This window comes from Triticum aestivum, chromosome 6D (genome assembly GCF_018294505.1).
Source record: "Triticum aestivum cultivar Chinese Spring chromosome 6D, IWGSC CS RefSeq v2.1, whole genome shotgun sequence".
NCBI lineage: Eukaryota > Viridiplantae > Streptophyta > Magnoliopsida > Poales > Poaceae > Triticum > Triticum aestivum.
In genome coordinates, this window is record NC_057811.1 from 64,214,722 (window position 1) to 64,233,072 (window position 18,351).

The following is an 18,351-nucleotide window of genomic DNA, read 5'->3' on the forward strand; positions in this document are numbered from 1 at the left end:
CGTGGTGGTGGATGTAGCGGGATCTCGGCAGGGCTTCGCCAAGCTTCTGCGAGAGAGAGAGGTGTTGCAGGGGGAGAGGGAGGCGCCAGGGGCTGTGGTGTTGCTGCCCTCCCTCCCCCCCACTATATATAGGCCCCCTGGGAGGGGGGGCACCGGCCTGGAACCCATCTACATGGGGGGGGGGGCGGCCAAGGGGGAAGGGGGGTGGCTTCCCCCCCAAGCCAAGTGGGGCGCCCCCACCCCTAGGGTTTCCAACCCTAGGCGCAGGGGGAGGCCCAAGGGGGGCGCCCCAGGCCACTAAGGGCTGGTTCCCTTCCCACTTCAGCCCATGGGGCCCTCCGGGATAGGTGGCCCCACCCGGTGGACCCCCGGGACCCTTCCGGTGGTCCCGGTACAATACCGATAACCCCCGAAACTTTCCCGGTGGCCGAAACTGGACTTCCCATATATAATTCTTCACCTCCGGACTATTCCGGAACTCCTCGTGACGTCCGAGATCTCATCCGGGACTCCGAACAACTTTCGGGTTTCCGCATACCCATATCTCTACAACCGTAGCATCACCGAACCTTAAGTGTGTAGACCCTACGGGTTCGGGAGACATGCAGACATGACCGAGACACCTCTCCGGTCAATAACCAACAGCGGGATCTGGATTCCCATGTTGGCTCCCACATGTTCCACGATGGTCTCATCGGATGAACCACGATGTCGAGGATTCAATCAATCCTGTATACAATTCCCTTTGTCAATCGGTATGTTACTTGCCCGAGATTCGATCGTCGGTATCCCAATACCTTGTTCAATCTCGTTACCGGCAAGTATCTTTACTCGTACCGCAATGCATGATCCCGTGACTAACTACTTAGTCACATTGAGCTCCTTATGATGATGCATTACCGAGTGGGCCCAGAGATACCTCTCCGTCACACGGAGTGACAAATCCCAGTCTCGATCCGTGCCAACCAAACAGACACTTTCAGAGATACCCGTAGTGCACCTTTATAGTCACCCAGTTACGTTGTGACGTTTGGCACACCCAAAGCACTCCGACGGCATCCGGGAGTTGCATGATCTCATGGTCTAAGGAAAAGATACTTGACATTGGAAAAGCTCTAGCAAACGAACTACACGATCTTTGAGCTATGCATAGGATTGGGTCTTGTCCATCACATCATTATCCTAATGATGTGATCCCGTTATCAATGACATCCAATGTCCATAGTCAGGAAACCATGACTATCTATTGATCAACGAGCTAGTCAACTAGAGGCTTACTAGGGACACGTTGTGGTCTATGTATTCACACATGTATTACGATTTCCGGATAACACAATTATAGCATGAACAATAGACAATTATCATGAACAAAGAAATATAATAATAACCATTTATTATTGCCTCTAGGGCATATTTCCAACAGTCTCCCACTTGCGCTAGAGTCAATAATCTAGTTACATTGTGATGAATCGAACACCCATAGCGTCCTGGTGTTGATCATGTTTTGCTCTAGGGAGAGGTTTAGTCAACGGATCTGCTACATTCAGATCCGTATGTACTTTACAAATATCTATGTCTCCATTTTGAACACTTTCACGAATGGAGTTGAACCGACGCTTGATATGCTTGGTCTTCCTGTGAAACCTGGGCTCCTTGGCAAGGGCAATAGCTCCAGTGTTGTCACAGAAGAGAGTCATCGGTCCCGACGCATTGGGAATCACCCCTAGGTCGGTAATGAACTCCTTCATCCAGACTGCTTCCTGTGCTGCCTCTGAGGCCGCCATGTACTCCGCTTCACATGTAGATCCCGCCACGACGCTTTGCTTGCAACTGCACCAACTTACTGCTCCTCCATTCAAAATATACACATATCCGGTTTGTGACTTCGAGTCATCCAGATCTGTGTCGAAGCTAGCATCGACGTAACCCTTTACGACGAGCTCTTCGTCACCTCCATAAACGAGAAACATATCCTTAGTCCTCTTCAGGTACTTCAGGATATTCTTGACCGCTGTCTAGTGTTCCATGCCGGGATTACTTTGGTACCTTCCTACCAAACTTACGGCAAGGTTTACATCAGGTCTGGTACACAGGATGGCATACATAATAGACCCTATGGCCGAGGCATAGGGGATGACACTCATCTTTTCTCTATGTTCTGCCGTGGTCGGGCATTGAGCCGTGCTCAATTGCACACCTTGCAATACAGGCAAGAACCCCTTCTTGGACTGATCCATATGGAACTTCTTCAATATCTTGTCAAGGCATGTACTCTGTGAAAGACCAATGAGGCGTCTTGATCTATCTCTATAGATCTTGATGCCTAATATATAAGCAGCTTCTCCAAGGTCCTTCATTGAAAAACACTTATTCAAATAGGCCTTTATACTTTCCAAGAATTCTATATCATTTCCCATCAATAGTATGTCATCCACATATAATATGAAAAATGCTACAGAGCTCCCACTCACTTTCTTGTAAACACAGGCTTCTCCATAAGTCTGTGTAAACCCAAACGCTTTGATCATCTCATCAAAGCGAATGTTCCAAATCCGAGATGCTTGCACCAGCCCATAGATTGAGCGCTGGAGCTTGCATACTTTGTTAGCATTCTTAGGATCGACAAAACCTTCCGGCTGCATCATATACAATTCTTCCTTAAGGAAGACGTTAAGGAATGCCGTTTTGACGTCCATCTGCCATATCTCATAATCATAGTATGCGGCAATTGCTAGCATGATTCGGACGGACTTCAGCTTCGCTACGAGTGAGAAAGTCTCATCGTAGTCAACCCCTTGAACTTGTCGATAACCCTTAGCGACAAGTCGAGCCTTATAGATGGTCACATTACCATCCGCGTCTGTCTTCTTCTTAAAGATCCATTTGTTTTCTATGGCTCGCCGATCATCGGGCAAGTCAATCAAAGTCCATACTTCGTTTTCATACATGGATCCTATCTCAGATTGCATGGCTTCTAGCCATTTGTCGGAATCCGGGCCCGCCATCACTTCTTCATAGTTCGAAGGTTCACCATTGTCTAACAACATGATTTCCAGGACAGGGTTGCCGTACTACTCTGGTGCGGAACGTGTCCTTGTGGACCTACGAAGATCAGCAGTAACTTGATCCGAAGCTTCATGATCATCATCATTAACTTCCTCCCCAGTCGGTGTAGGCACCACAGGAACATCTTCCCGCGCTGCGCTACTTTCCGGTTCGGAAGGGGTGACTATCACCTCATCAAGTTCCACTTTCCTCCCACTTAATTCTTTCGAGAGAAACTCTTTCTCCAGAAAGGACCCGTTCTTGGCAACAAAGATCTTGCCTTCGGATCTAAGGTAGAAGGTGTTGGAGAACGCAGTAATTTCAAAAAATTTCCTACGCACACGCAAGATCATGGTGATGCATAGCAACGAGGGGGAAGAGTGTTGTCCACGTACCCTCGTAGACCGACAGCGGAAGCGTTATCACAACGCGGTTGATGTAGTCGTACGTCTTCACGATCCGACCGATCAAGTACCGAACGTACGGCACCTCCAAGTTCTACACACGTTCAGCTCGATGACGTCCCTCGAACTCCGATCCAGCCGAGGGTTGAGGGAGAGTTTCGTCAGCACGACGGCGTGGTGACGATCATGATGTTCCACCGACGCAGGGCTTCGCCTAAGCTCCGCGACGGTATATATCGAGGTGTAATCTGGTGGAGGGGGGCACCGCACACGGCTAAAATATCGTATATCAAGTGTGTCTAGAGGTGCCCCCTGCCCCCGTATATAAAGGAGCAAGGGGGAGGCCGGCTGCCTATGGGTGCGCCAAGGAGAGGGGGGAGTCCTCCTCCTAGTAGGAGTAGGACTCCCCTTTCCTAGTCCTACTAGGAAAAGAAGGGGGGAAGGAAAGAGAGGGAGAGGGAGAGGGAAAGGGGGCTGCGCCCCCCTCTCCTAGTCCAACTAGGACTCCTCCTGGGAGGGGGCGCACCACCTCCTGGCTGCTGCCCTCTCTCTCCCCTCAAGGCCCACTAAGGCCCAATACTTCCCCGGGGGGTTCCGGTAACCCTCCGGCACTCCGGTTTAATCCGAAACATCTCCGGAACACTTCCGGTGTCCGAATATAGTCATCCAGTATATCAATCTTTACGTCTCGACCATTTCGAGACTCCTCGTCATGTCCGTGATCACATCCGGGACTCCGAACAACCTTCGGTACATCAAAACATATAAACTCATAATAAAACTGTCATCGTAACTTTAAGCGTGCGGACCCTTTGGGTTCGAGAACTATGTAGACATGACCGAGACACCTCTTCGGTCAATAACCAATAGCGGGACCTGGATGCCGATATTGGCTCCCACATATTCTACGAAGATCTTTATCGGTCAGACCGCATAACAACATACGTTGTTCCCTTTGTCATCGGTATGTTACTTGCCCGAGATTCGATCGTCGGTATCTCGATACCTAGTTCAATCTCGTTACCGGCAAGTCTCTTTACTCGTTCCGTAATACATCATCCCGCAACTAACTCATTAGTCACAATGCTTGCAAGGCTTATAGTGATGTGCATTACCGAGTGGGCCCAGAGATACCTCTCCGACAATCGGAGTGACAAATCCTAATCTCGAAATACGCCAACCCAACAAGTACCTTTGGAGACACCTGTAGAGCACCTTTATAATCACCCAGTTATGTTGTGACGTTTGGTAGCACACAAAGTGTTCCTCCGGTAAACGGGAGTTGCATAATCTCATAGTCATAGGAACATGTATAAGTCATGAAGAAAGCAATAGCAACATACTAAACGATCGGGTGCTAAGCTAACGTAATGGGTCATGTCAATCACGTCATTCTCCTAATGAGGTGATCCCGTTAATCAAATGACAACTCATGTCTATGGCTAGGAATCATAACCATCTTTGATTAACGAGCTAGTCAAGCAGAGGCATACTAGTGACACTCTGTTTGTCTATGTATTCACACATGTATTATGTTTCCGGTTAATACAATTCTAGCATGAATAATAAACATTTATCATGATATAAGGAAATATATAATACTTTATTATTGCCTCTAGGGCATATTTCCTTCAGTCTCCCACTTGCACTAGAGTCAATAATCTAGTTCACATCGCCATGTGATTTAACATCAATAATTCACATCACCATGTGATTAACACCCATAGTTCACATCTCTATGTGACCAACACTCAAAGGGTTTACTAGAGTCAATAATCTAGTTCACATCGCTATGTGATTAATACCCAAAGAGTACTAAGGTGTGATCATGTTTTGCTTGTGAGATAATTTTAGTCAACGGGTCTGTCACATTCAGATCCGTAAGTATTTTGCAAATTTCTATGTCTACAATGCTCTGCACAGTGCTACTCTAGCTAATTGCTCCCACTTTCAATATGTATCTAGACCGAGACTTAGAGTCATCTAGATTTAGTGTCAAAACTTGCATCGACGTAACCCTTTACGACGAACCTTTTGTCACTTCCATAATCGAGAAACATATCCTTATTCCACTAAGGAAAATTTTGACCATTGTCCAGTGATCTACTCCTAGATCACTATTGTACTCCCTTGCCAAAATCAGTGTAGGGTATACAATAGATCTGGTACACAGCATGGCATACTTTGTAGAACCTATGGCCAAGGCATAGGGAATGACTTTCATTCTCTTTCTATCTTCTGCCGTGGTCGGGTTTTGAGTCTTACTCAATTTCACACCTTGTAACACAGGCAAGAACTCTTTCTTTGACTGTTCTATTTTGAACTACTTCAAAATCTTGTTAAGGTATGTACTCATTGAAAAAAACTTATCAAGCGTCTTGATCTATCTCTATAGATCTTGATGCTCAATATGTAAGCAGCTTTACCGAGGTCTATCTTTGAAAAACTTCTTTCAAACACTCCTTTATGCTTTGCATAATAATTCTACATTATTTCCGATCAACAATATGTCATTCACATATACTTATCAGAAATGATGTAGTGCTCCCACTTACTTTCTTGTAAATACAGGCTTCACCGCAAGTCTGTATAACACTATATTCTTTGATCAACTTATCAAAGTGTATATTCCAACTCCGAGATGCTTGCACCAGTCCATAGATGGATCGCTGGAGCTTGCATATTTTGTTAGCACCTTTAGGATTGACAAAACCTTCTGGTTGCATCATATACAACTCTTCTTTAATAAATCCATTAAGGAATGCAGTTTTGTTTATCCATTTGCCATATTTCATAAAATGCGGCAATTGCTAACATGATTCGGACAGACTTAAGCATAGATACGAGTGAGAAACTCTCATCGTAGTCAACACTTTGAACTTGTCGAAAACCTTTTTTCGACAATTCTAGCTTTGTAGATAGTAACACTACTATCAGCTTCCGTCTTCCTCTTGAAGATCCATTTATTCTCAATTGCTTGCCGATCATCGGGCAAGTCAACCAAAGTCCACACTTTGTTCTCATACATGGATCTCATCTCAGATTTCATGGCCTCAAGCCATTTTGCGGAATCTGGGCTCACCATCGCTTCTTCATAGTTCGTAGGCTCGCCATGGTCTAGTAACATGACCTCCAGAACAGGATTACCGTACCACTCTGGTGCGGATCTTGATCTAGTTGCCCTACGAAGTTCAGTAATAACTTGATCTGAAGTTTCATGATCATTATCATTAACTTCCTCACTACTTGGTGTAGGTGTCGCAGAAACTGATTTCTGCGATGATCTACTTTCCAATAAGGGAGCAGGTACAGTTACCTCATCAAGTTCTACTTTCCTCCCACTCACTTCTTTCGAGAGAAACTCCTTCTCTAGAAAGGATCCATTTCTAGCAACAAATATTTTGCCTTCGGATCTGTGATAGAAGGTGTACCCAACGGTCTCCTTTGGGTATCCTATGAAGACACATTTCTCCGATTTAGGCTCGAGCTTATCAGGTTGAAGTTTCTTCACATAAGCATCGCAACCCCAAACTTTAAGATACGACAACTTCAGTTTCTTGCCAAACCATAGTTCAAAAGGCGTCGTCTCAACGGATTTCGATGCTGTCCTATTTAGAGTGAATGCAGCTGTCTTTAATGCATAACCCCAAAACGATAGTGGTAGATCGGTAAGATACATCATATATCGCACCATATCTAATAAAGTACGATTACGACGTTCGGACACACCATTACACCATGGTGTTCGAGGTGGCATGAGTAGTGAAACTATTTCACATTGTTTTAACTGAAGGCCAAACTCGTAACTCAAATACTCTTCTCTACGATCAGATCATAGAAACTTTATTTTCTTGTCACGATGATTTTCCACTTCACTCTGAAATTCTTTGAACTTTTCAAATGTTTCAGACTTATGTTTCATCAAGTAGATATACCCATATCTGCTCAAATCGTCTGTGAAGGTGAGAAAATAACGATATCCTCCACGGGCTTCAATATTCATCGGACCACATACATCTGTATGTATGATTTCCAACAAATCTGTTGCTCTCTCCATAGTTCCGGAGAACGGTGTTTTGGTCATCTTGCCCATAAGGCACGGTTCGCAAGTACCAATTGATTCAAAATCAAGTGATTCCAAAATTCCATCAGTATGAAGTTTCTTCATGCGCTTTACACCGATATGACCCAAACGGCAGTGCCACAAATAAGTTGCACTGTCATTATTAACTCTGCATCTTTTGGCTTCATTATTGTGAATATGTGTATCACTACGATCGAGATCCAACAAACCATTTTCGTTGGTGTGTATGACCATAAAAGGTTTTTATTCATGTAAACAGAACAACAATTGTTGTCTAACTTAAATGAATAACCGTATTGCAATAAACATGATCAAATCATATTCATGCTCAACGCAAACACCAAATAACACTTATTTAGTTTCAACACTAATCCCGAAAGTATAGGGAGTGTGCGATGATGATCATATCAATCTTGGAACTACTTCCAACACACATCGTCACCTCGCCTTTTACTAGTCTCTGTTTATTCTGCAACTCCCGTTTTCGAGTTACTACTCTTTAGCAACTGAACCAGTATCAAATACTGAGGGGTTGCTATAAACATTAGTAAGTACACATCAATAACATGTATATCCAATATACCTTTGTTCACTTTGCCATCCTTCTTATCCACCAAATACTTGGGGCAGTTCCGCCTCCAGTGACCAGTCCCTTTGCAGTAGAAGCACTTAGTCTCAGGCTTAGGTACAGACTCGGGCTTCTTCACTTGAGTAGCAACTTGCTTGCCATTCTTTTTGAAGTTCCCCTTCTTCCCTTTGCCCTTTTCTTGAAACTAGTTGTCTTGTTAACCATCAACACTTGATGTTTTTCTTGATTTCTACGTTCGTTGATTTCAGCATCACGAAGAGCTCGGGAATTACTTTCGTCGTCCCTTGCATATTATAGTTCATCACGAAGTTCTACTAACTTGGTGATGGTGACTAGAGAATTCTGTCAATCACTATTTTATCTGGAAGATTAACTCCCACTTGATTCAAGCGATTGTAGTACCCAGACAATCTGAGCACATGCTCACTAGTTGAGCGATTCTCCTCCATCTTTTAGCCATAGAACTTGTTGGAGACTTCATATCTCTCAACTCGGGTATTTGCTTGAAATATTAACTTCAACTCCTGGAACATCTTATATGGTCCATGACGTTCAAACGTCTTTGAAGTCCCGATTCTAAGCCGTTAAGCATGGTGCACTAAACTATCAAGTAGTCATCATATTGAGCTAGCCAAATGTTCATAACGTCTGCATCTGCCCCTGCAATAGGTCTGTCACCTAGCGGTGCATCAAGGACATAATTTTTCTGTGCAGCAATGAGGATAATCCTTAGATCATGGATCCAATCCGCATCTTTGCTACTAACATCTTTCAACATAATTTTCTCTAGGAACATATAAAAATAAAACAAGGAAGCAACAACGCGAGCTTTTGATCTACAACATAATTTGCAAAATACTATCAGGACTAAGTTCATGATAAATTTAAGTTCAATTAATCATATTACTAAAGAACTCCCACTTAGATAGATATCTCTCTAATCATCTAAGTGATTACGTGATCCAAAGCAACTAAACCATGTCCGATTAACACGTGAGATGGAGTAGTTTCAATGGTGAACATCACTATGTTGATCATATCTACTATATGATTCACGCTCGACCTTTCGGTCTCTGTGTTCCGAGGCCATATCTGTACATATGCTAGGCTCGTCAAGTTTAACCTAAGTATTCCGCGTGTGCAACTGTTTTGCACCCGTTGTATTTGAACGTAGAGCCTATCACACCCGATTAACACGTGGTGTCTCAGCACGAAGAACTTCCGCAACGGTGCATACTCAGGGAGAACACTTTTGTCTTGAAATTTTAGTGAGAGATCATCTTATAATGCTACCGTCAATCAAAGCAAGATAAGATGCATAAAGGATTAACATCACATGCAATCAATATAAGTGATATGATATGGCCATCATCATCTTGTGCCTTTGATCTCCATCTCCGAAGCACCGTGCTTGTGATCTCCATCTCCGAAGCACCGTCATGATCACCATCGTCACCGGCTCGACACCTTGATCTCCATCGTAGTATCGTTGTCGTCTCGCCAACTTATTGCTTTTATGACTATCGCTACCGCTTAGTGATAAAGTAAAACTATTACATGGCGATTGCATCTCATACAATAAAGCGACAACCATATGGCTCCTGCCAGTTGCCGATAACTCGGTTTACAAAACATGATCATCTCATACAACACATTATATCACATCATGTCTTGACCATATCACATCACAACATGCCCTGCAAAAACAAGTTAGACGACCTCTACTTTGTTGTTGCATATTTTACGTGGCTGCTACGGGCTTAGCAAGAACCGTTCTTACCTACGCATCAAAACCACAACGATAGTTTGTCAAGTTGGTGCTGTTTTAACCTTCGCAAGGACCGGGCGTAGCCACACTCGGTTCAACTAAAGTGAGAGCGACAGACACCCGCCAGTCACCTTTAAGCAACGAGTGCTCCGAACGGTGAAACCAGTCTCGCGTAAGCGTACGCGTAATGTCGGTCCGGGCCGCTTCATCTCACAATACCGCTGAACCAAAGTATGACATGCTGGTAAGCAGTATGACTTATATCGCCCACAACTCACTTGTGTTCTTCTCGTGCATAGCATCAACGCATAAAACCAGGCTTGGATGCCACTGATGGGGAACGCAGTAATTTCAAAAAATTTCCTACGCACACGCAAGATCATGGTGATGCATAGCAACGAGGGGGCAGAGTGTTGTCCACGTACCCTCGTAGACCGACAGCGGAAGCGTTATCACAACGCGGTTGATGTAGTCGTACGTCTTCACGATCCGACCGATCAAGTACCGAACGTACGGCACCTCCAAGTTCTACACACGTTCAGCTCGATGACGTCCCTCGAACTCCGATCCAGCCGAGTGTTGAGGGAGAGTTTCGTCAGCACGACGGCGTGGTGACGATGATGATGTTCCACTGACGCAGGGCTTCGCCTAAGCTCCGCGACGGTATTATCGAGGTGTAATCTGGTGGAGGGGGGCACCGCACACGGCTAAAATATCGTATATCAAGTGTGTCTAGAGGTGCCCCCCTGCCCCCGTATATAAAGGAGCAAGGGGGAGGCCGGCTGCCTATGGGCGCGCCAAGGAGAGGGGGGAGTCCTCCTCCTAGTAGGAGTAGGACACCCCTTTCCTAGTCCTACTAGGAAAAGAAGGGGGGAAGGAAAGAGAGGGAGAGGGAGAGGGAAAGGGGGCTGCGCCCCCCTCTCCTAGTCCAACTAGGACTCCTCCTGGGAGGGGGCGCACCACCTCCTGGCTGCTGCCCTCTCTCTCCCCTCAAGGCCCACTAAGGCCCAATACTTCCCCGGGGGGTTCCGGTAACCCTCCGGCACTCCGGTTTAATCCGAAACTTCTCCGGAACACTTCCGGTGTCCGAATATAGTCGTCCAATATATCAATCTTTACGTCTCAACCATTTCGAGATTCCTCGTCATGTCCGTGATCACATCCGGGACTCCGAACAACCTTCGGTACATCAAAACATATAAACTCATAATAAAACTGTCATCGTAACTTTAAGCGTGCGGACCCTTTGGGTTCGAGAACTATGTAGACATGACTGAGACACCTCTTTGGTTAATAACCAATAGCGGGTCCTGGATGCCCATATTGGCTCCCACATATTCTACGAAGATCTTTATCGGTCAGACCGCATAACAACATACGTTGTTCCCTTTGTCATCGGTATGTTACTTGCCCGAGATTCGATCGTCGGTATCTCGATACCTAGTTCAATCTCGTTACCGGCAAGTCTCTTTACTCGTTCCGTAATACATCATCCCGCAACTAACTCATTAGTCACAATGCTTGCAAGGCTTATAGTGATGTGCATTACCGAGTGGGCCCAGAGATACCTCTCCGACAATCGGAGTGACAAATCCTAATCTCGAAATACGCCAACCCAACAAGTACCTTTGGAGACACCTGTAGAGCACCTTTATAATCACCCAGTTATGTTGTGACGTTTGGTAGCACACAAAGTGTTCCTCCTGTAAACGGGAGTTGCATAATCTCATACTCATAGGAACATGTATAAGTCATGAAGAAAGCAATAGCAACATACTAAACGATCAGGTGCTAAGCTAATGTAATGGGTCATGTCAATCACGTCATTCTCCTAATGAGGTGATCCCGTTAATCAAATGACAACTCATGTCTATGGCTAGGAAACATAACCATCTTTGATTAACGAGCTAGTCAAGCAGAGGCATACTAGTGACACTCTGTTTGTCTATGTATTCACACATGTATTATGTTTCCGGTTAATACAATTCTAGCATGAATAATAAACATTTATCATGATATAAGGAAATATATAATACTTTATTATTGCCTCTAGGGCATATTTCCTTCAGAAGGTATACCCAATGGTTTCCTTAGGGTATCCTATGAAGACGCATTTCTCCGACTTGGGTTCGAGCTTTTCAGGTTGAAGTTTCTTGACATAAGCATCGCATCCCCAAACTTTTAGAAACGACAGCTTAGGTTTCTTCCCAAACCATAATTCATACGGTGTCGTCTCAACGGATTTCGACGGGGCCCTATTTAAAGTGAATGCGGCAGTCTCTAAAGCATAGCCCCAAAATGAGAGCGGTAGATCGGTAAGAGACATCATAGATCGCACCATATCCAATAGAGTGCGATTACGATGTTCGGAAACACCATTTCGCTGACGTGTTCCAGGCGGCGTGAGTTGTGAAACGATTCCACATTTCCTTAAGTGCGTACCAAATTCGTGACTTAAATATTCTCCACCACGATCTGATCGTAAGAACTTTATTTTCCCGTCACGTTGATTCTCAACCTCACTCTGAAATTCCTTGAACTTTTCAAAGGTTTCAGACTTGTGTTTCATTAGGTAGACATACCCATATCTACTTAAGTCATCAGCGAGAGTGAGAACATAACGATATCCTCTGCGAGCCTCAACACTCATTGGACCGCACACATCGGTATGTATGATTTCCAATAAGTTGGTTGCTCGCTCCATTGTTCCGGAGAACGGAGTCTTGGTCATCTTACCCATGAGGCATGGTTCGCACGTGTCAAATGATTCGTAATCAAGAGACTCCAAAAGTCCATCTGCATGGAGCTTCTTCATGCGCTTGACAGCAATGTGACCAAGGCGGCAGTGCCACAAGTATGTGGGACTATCATTATCAACTTTACATCTTTTGGTATTCACACTATGAATATGTGTAAAATCACATTCGAGATTCATCAAAAATAAACCATTGACCAGCGGGGCATGACCATAAAACATATCTCTCATATAAATAGAGCAACCATTATTCTCGGATTTAAATGAGTAGCCATCTCGAATTAAACGACATCCAGATACAATGTTCATGCTCAAAGCTGGCACTAAATAACAATTATTTAGGTTTAAAACTAATCCCGTAGGTAAATGCAGAGGTAGCGTGCCGACGGCGATCACATCGACCTTGGAACCATTCCCGACGCGCATCGTCACCTCGTCCTTTGCCAGTCTCCGCTTATTCCGCAGTTCCTGTTTTGAGTTACAAATATGAGCAACCGCACCGGTATCAAATGCCCATGAGCTACTACGAGTACTGGTAAGGTACACATCAATTACATGTATATCACATATACCTTTGGTGTTGCCGGCCTTCTTGTCCGCCAAGTATTTGGGGCAGTTCCGCTTCCAGTGACCACTTCCCTTGCAATAAAAGCACTCAGTCTCAGGCTTGGGTCCATTCCTTGACTTCTTCCCAGTAACTGGCTTACCGGGCGCGGCAACTCCCTTATCGTCCTTCTTGAAGTTCTTCTTACCCTTGCCTTTCTTGAACTTAGTGGTTTTATTCACCATCAACACTTGATGTTCCTTTCTGATCTCCACCTCCGCTGATTTCAGCATTGAATATACCTTAGGAATGGTCTTTTCCATCCCCTGCATATTGAAGTTCATCACAAAGCTCTTGTAGCTCGATGGAAGCGACTGAAGGATTCTGTCAATGACCGCGTCATCCGGGAGATTAACTCCCAGCTGAGACAAGCGGTTGTGTAACCCAGACATTCTGAGTATGTGCTCACTAACAGAACTATTTTCCTCCATTTTACAGCTGAAGAACTTGTCGGAGACTTCATATCTCTCGACCCGGGCATGAGCTTGGAAAACCATTTTCAGCTCTTCGAACATCTCATATGCTCCATGTTTCTCAAAACGCTTTTGGAGCCCCGGTTCTAAGCTGTAAAGCATGCCGCATTGAACGAGGGAGTAATCATCAGCACGTGATTGCCAAGCGTTCATAACGTCTTGGTTCTCTGGGATTGGTGCTTCACCTAGCGGTGCTTCTCGGACATAATCTTTCTTGGCAGCTATGAGGATGATCCTCAGGTTCCGGACCCAGTCCGTATAGTTGCTGCCATCATCATTCAGCTTGGTTTTCTCTAGGAACGCGTTGAAGTTGAGGACAACGTGGGCCATTTGATCTACAAGACATATTGTAAAGATTTTAGACTATGTTCATGATAATTAAGTTCATATAATCAAATTATTCAATGAACTCCCACTCAGATAGACATCCCTCTAGTCATCTAAGTGAAACATGATCCGAGTTAACTAGGCCGTGTCCGATCATCACGTGAGATGGACTAGTCAAGATCGGTGAACATCTCCATGTTGATCGTATCTTCTATACGACTCATGCTCGACCTTTCGGTCCTCCGAGTTCCGAGGCCATGTCTATACATGCTAGGCTCGTCAAGTCAACCTAATTGTATTGCGTGTGTTCCGAGGCCATGTCTGTACATGCTAGGCTCGTCAACACCTGTTGTATGCGAATGTTAGAATCTATCACACCCGATCTCACGTGGTGCTTCGAAACAACGAACCTTCGCAACGGTGCACAGTTAGGGGGAACACTTTCATCAAATTATCATAAGGGATCATCTTACTTACTACCGTCGTTCTAAGCAAATAAGATGCAAAACATGATAAACATCACATGCAATCAAATAGTGACATGATATGGCCAATATCATTTTGCTCCTTTGATCTCCATCTTCGGGGCACCATGATCATCTTCGTCACCGGCATGACACCATGATCTCCATCATTGTGTCTTCATGAAGTTGTCACGCCAACGATTACTTCTACTTCTATGGCTAACGCGTTTAGCAATAAAGTAAAGTATTTTACATGGCATTATTCAATGACACGCAGGTCATACAAAAAATAAAGACAACTCCTATGTCTCCTGCCGGTTGTCATACTCATCGACATGCAAGTCGTGATTCCTATTACAAGAATATGACCAATCTCATACATCACATATATCATTCATCACATCTTCCGGCCATATCACATCACATAGCACATGCTGCAAAAACAAGTTAGACGTCCTCTAATTGTTGTTGCAAGTTTTTTTACGTGGCTTGTATAGGTTTCTAGCAAGAACGTTTCTTACCTACGTAAAACCACAACGTGATATGCCAATTTCTATTTACCCTTCATAAGGACCCTTTTCATCAAATCCGTTCCGACTCAAGTGGGAGAGACAGACACCCGCTAGCCACCTTATGCAACTAGTGCATGTCAGTCGGTGGAACCTGTCTCACGTAAGCGTACGTGTAAGGTCGGTCCGGTCCGCTTCACCCTACAATACCGCCGAAACAAGATAAGACTAGTAGGGGCAAGAAGAATTGGCAACATCTACACCCACAACTGCTTTGTGTTCTACTCGTGCATAGTAACTACGCACAGGCCTGGCTCATGATGCCACTGTTGGGGATCGTAGCAGAATTTAAAATTTCCTACGCATCACCAAGATCCATCTATGGAGTATTAGCAATGAGGGGAAAGGTGTGCATCTACATACCCTTGTAGATCGCGAGCGGAAGCGTTCCAATGAACGGGGTTGATGGAGTCGTACTCGCCGTGATCCAAATCACCGATGACCGAGTGCCGAACGGATGGGACCTCCGCGTTCAACACACGTACGGAGCAGCGACGTCTCCTCCTTCTTGATCCAGCAAGGGGGAAGGAGAGGTTGATGGAGATCCAGCAGCACGACGGCGTGGTGGTGGATGTAGCGGGATCTCGGCAGGGCTTCGCCAAGCTTCTGCGAGAGGGAGAGGTGTTGCAGGGGGAGAGGGAGGCGCCAGGGGCTGTGGTGTTGCTGCCCTCCCTCCCCCCCACTATATATAGGCCCCCTGGGAGGGGGGGGCGCCGGCCTGGAACCCATCTACATGGGGGGGTGGCCAAGGGGGAAGGGGGTGGCTTCCCCCCCAAGCCAAGTGGGGCGCCGCCCACCCCTAGGGTTTCCAACCCTAGGCGCAGGGGGAGGCCCAAGGGGGGGCACCCCAGCCCACTAAGGGCTGGTTCCCTTCCCACTTCAGCCCATGGGGCCCTCCGGGATAGGTGGCCCCACCCGGTGGACCCACCCGGTGGACCCCCGGGACCCTTCCGGTGGTCCCGGTACAATACCGATAACCCCCGAAACTTTCCCGGTGGCCGAAACTGGACTTCCCATATATAATTCTTCACCTCCGGACTATGCCAGAACTCCTCATGACGTCCGGGATCTCATCCGGGACTCCGAACAAATTTCGGGTTTCCGCATACTCATATCTCTACAACCCTAGCGTCACCGAACCTTAAGTGTGTAGACCCTACGGGTTCGGGAGACATGCAGACATGACCGAGACGCCTCTCCGGTCAATAACCAACAGCGGGATCTGGATACCCATGTTGGCTCCCACATGTTCCACGATGATCTCATCGGATGAACCACGATGTCGAGGATTCAATCAATCCCGTATACAATTCCCTTTGTCAATCGGTATGTTACTTGCCCGAGATTCCATCATCGGTACCCCAATACCTTGTTCAATCTCGTTACCGGCAAGTCTCTTTACTCGTACCGCAATGTATGATCCCATGACTAACTCCTTAGTCACATTGAGCTCCTTATGATGATGCATTACCGAGTGGGCCCAGAGATACCTCTCCGTCACACGGAGTGACACATCCCAGTCTCGATCCGTGCCAACCCAACAGACACTTTCGGAGATACCCGTAGTGCACCTTTATAGTCACCCAGTTACGTTGTGACATTTGGCACACGCAAAGCACTCCTACGACATCCGGGAGTTGCACGATCTCATGGTCTAAGGAAAATATACTTGACATTGGAAAAGCTCTAGCAAACGAACTACACGATCTTTGAGCTATGCTTAGGATTGGGTCTTGTCCATCACATCATTCTCCTAATGATGTGATCCCGTTATCAATGACATCCAATATCCATAGTCAGGAAACCATGACTATCTGTTGACCAACGAGCTAGTCAACTAGAGGCTTACTAGGGACACGTTGTGGTCTATGTATTCACACATGTATTACGATTTCCGGATAACACAATTATAGCATGAACAATAGAGAATTATCATGAACAAAGAAATATAATAATAACCATTTATTATTGCCTCTAGGGCATATTTCCAACAATTTGGGAGGCTTGATAAGCAAGTGGTAGGTAGCGCGGCATAGCAATAGAGCGAACAACTGGCAAGCAAAGATAGAAGTGATTTCGAAGGTATGGTCATCTTGCCTGAGATCCCGCAAGGAAGAAGAACGAGTCCATGAAGAAGACAAACCGACGTGGTCGAACGAATCCTTATAAACGCGACGTTATCGGAACTAACCCGAAGAAGCAACACCGGAAAGAAGCAAACAACATAGTAAATAACCACCACATACACATGGCATGATGCACAAACAAGTATGATGCATGTCCGGTTTAAAGAGCTTGGCATGGCAAAGTGCAACAAACAACACTACAAATTAAGTGGAGCTCAATATGCAACGAGTTGCATATTGACGACACACCACATCAATTATTTAGTTCTCTCTCGGTTATGTACCCAACAATATTAAATGTTGATTAACATGGCAAGAGGTGAAGCATAAGTAAACTAACTATTTAAGCAAGTTTAAATGAGGCCGGAACAACAAACAACAATTCCGGAAAATCCTCATGTCCATATTTTTGATTTGGTTCTGTTCTGCCATAAACGCAATTTTAATGTTGTTAAACAGCAAAATGAAGTGCACCATGTTAAACTAGGCATTTTTCTACCCCATTTACATATAAAGTTTATTAAAATCCAAGCTACGGTTATTTAGTTATGAAATAAATCATTTTAACATGGCATTTATGCAAATTAAATAAATAGCAAGTTTAAACATTTTAAACATGGATGAGAGTTGCAAATTATTAATCTACACAAAATTCTAAGCATTTTACATATATGACATGTTTAAATAGGATGCATGGATAATTACTTATTAACACTTTAATATGATGGCATTTTTCTGTAAATATGCATGCACAGGATATTTAGCAAATTCGTCCAGGAAAAAAAACATCCACGGGCTGAAACTTGCTGGGCCAACAGTGTACAGGAGAGGGGGCTGGAGGGGGCTGCTCACCCATGGGCTTCGGCCCCGTCGGTGAAGCAGCAGGCCGCGACAAGGGAGCTGGGCTGGCTTGAATCAGCGCGCTGGCCCAGGCGAGAGGAGGCAGGGCGCGGTCAACGTGAGGCACGGGGGAGTGGGCGCCTCGTCCTCTGCTCGTTTCCAACAGAAACAGCAGCAAAACTCGGCGATGCAGAGGCAGGGGAACTTGGCGTGACTCCGGTGAGGACGGACGAAGGGCGCCGGATCCAGGCGGGGAAGACCGGAGGCGCGCACGGGATGGCGGCGGCGGAGCTTGGCGCAGGT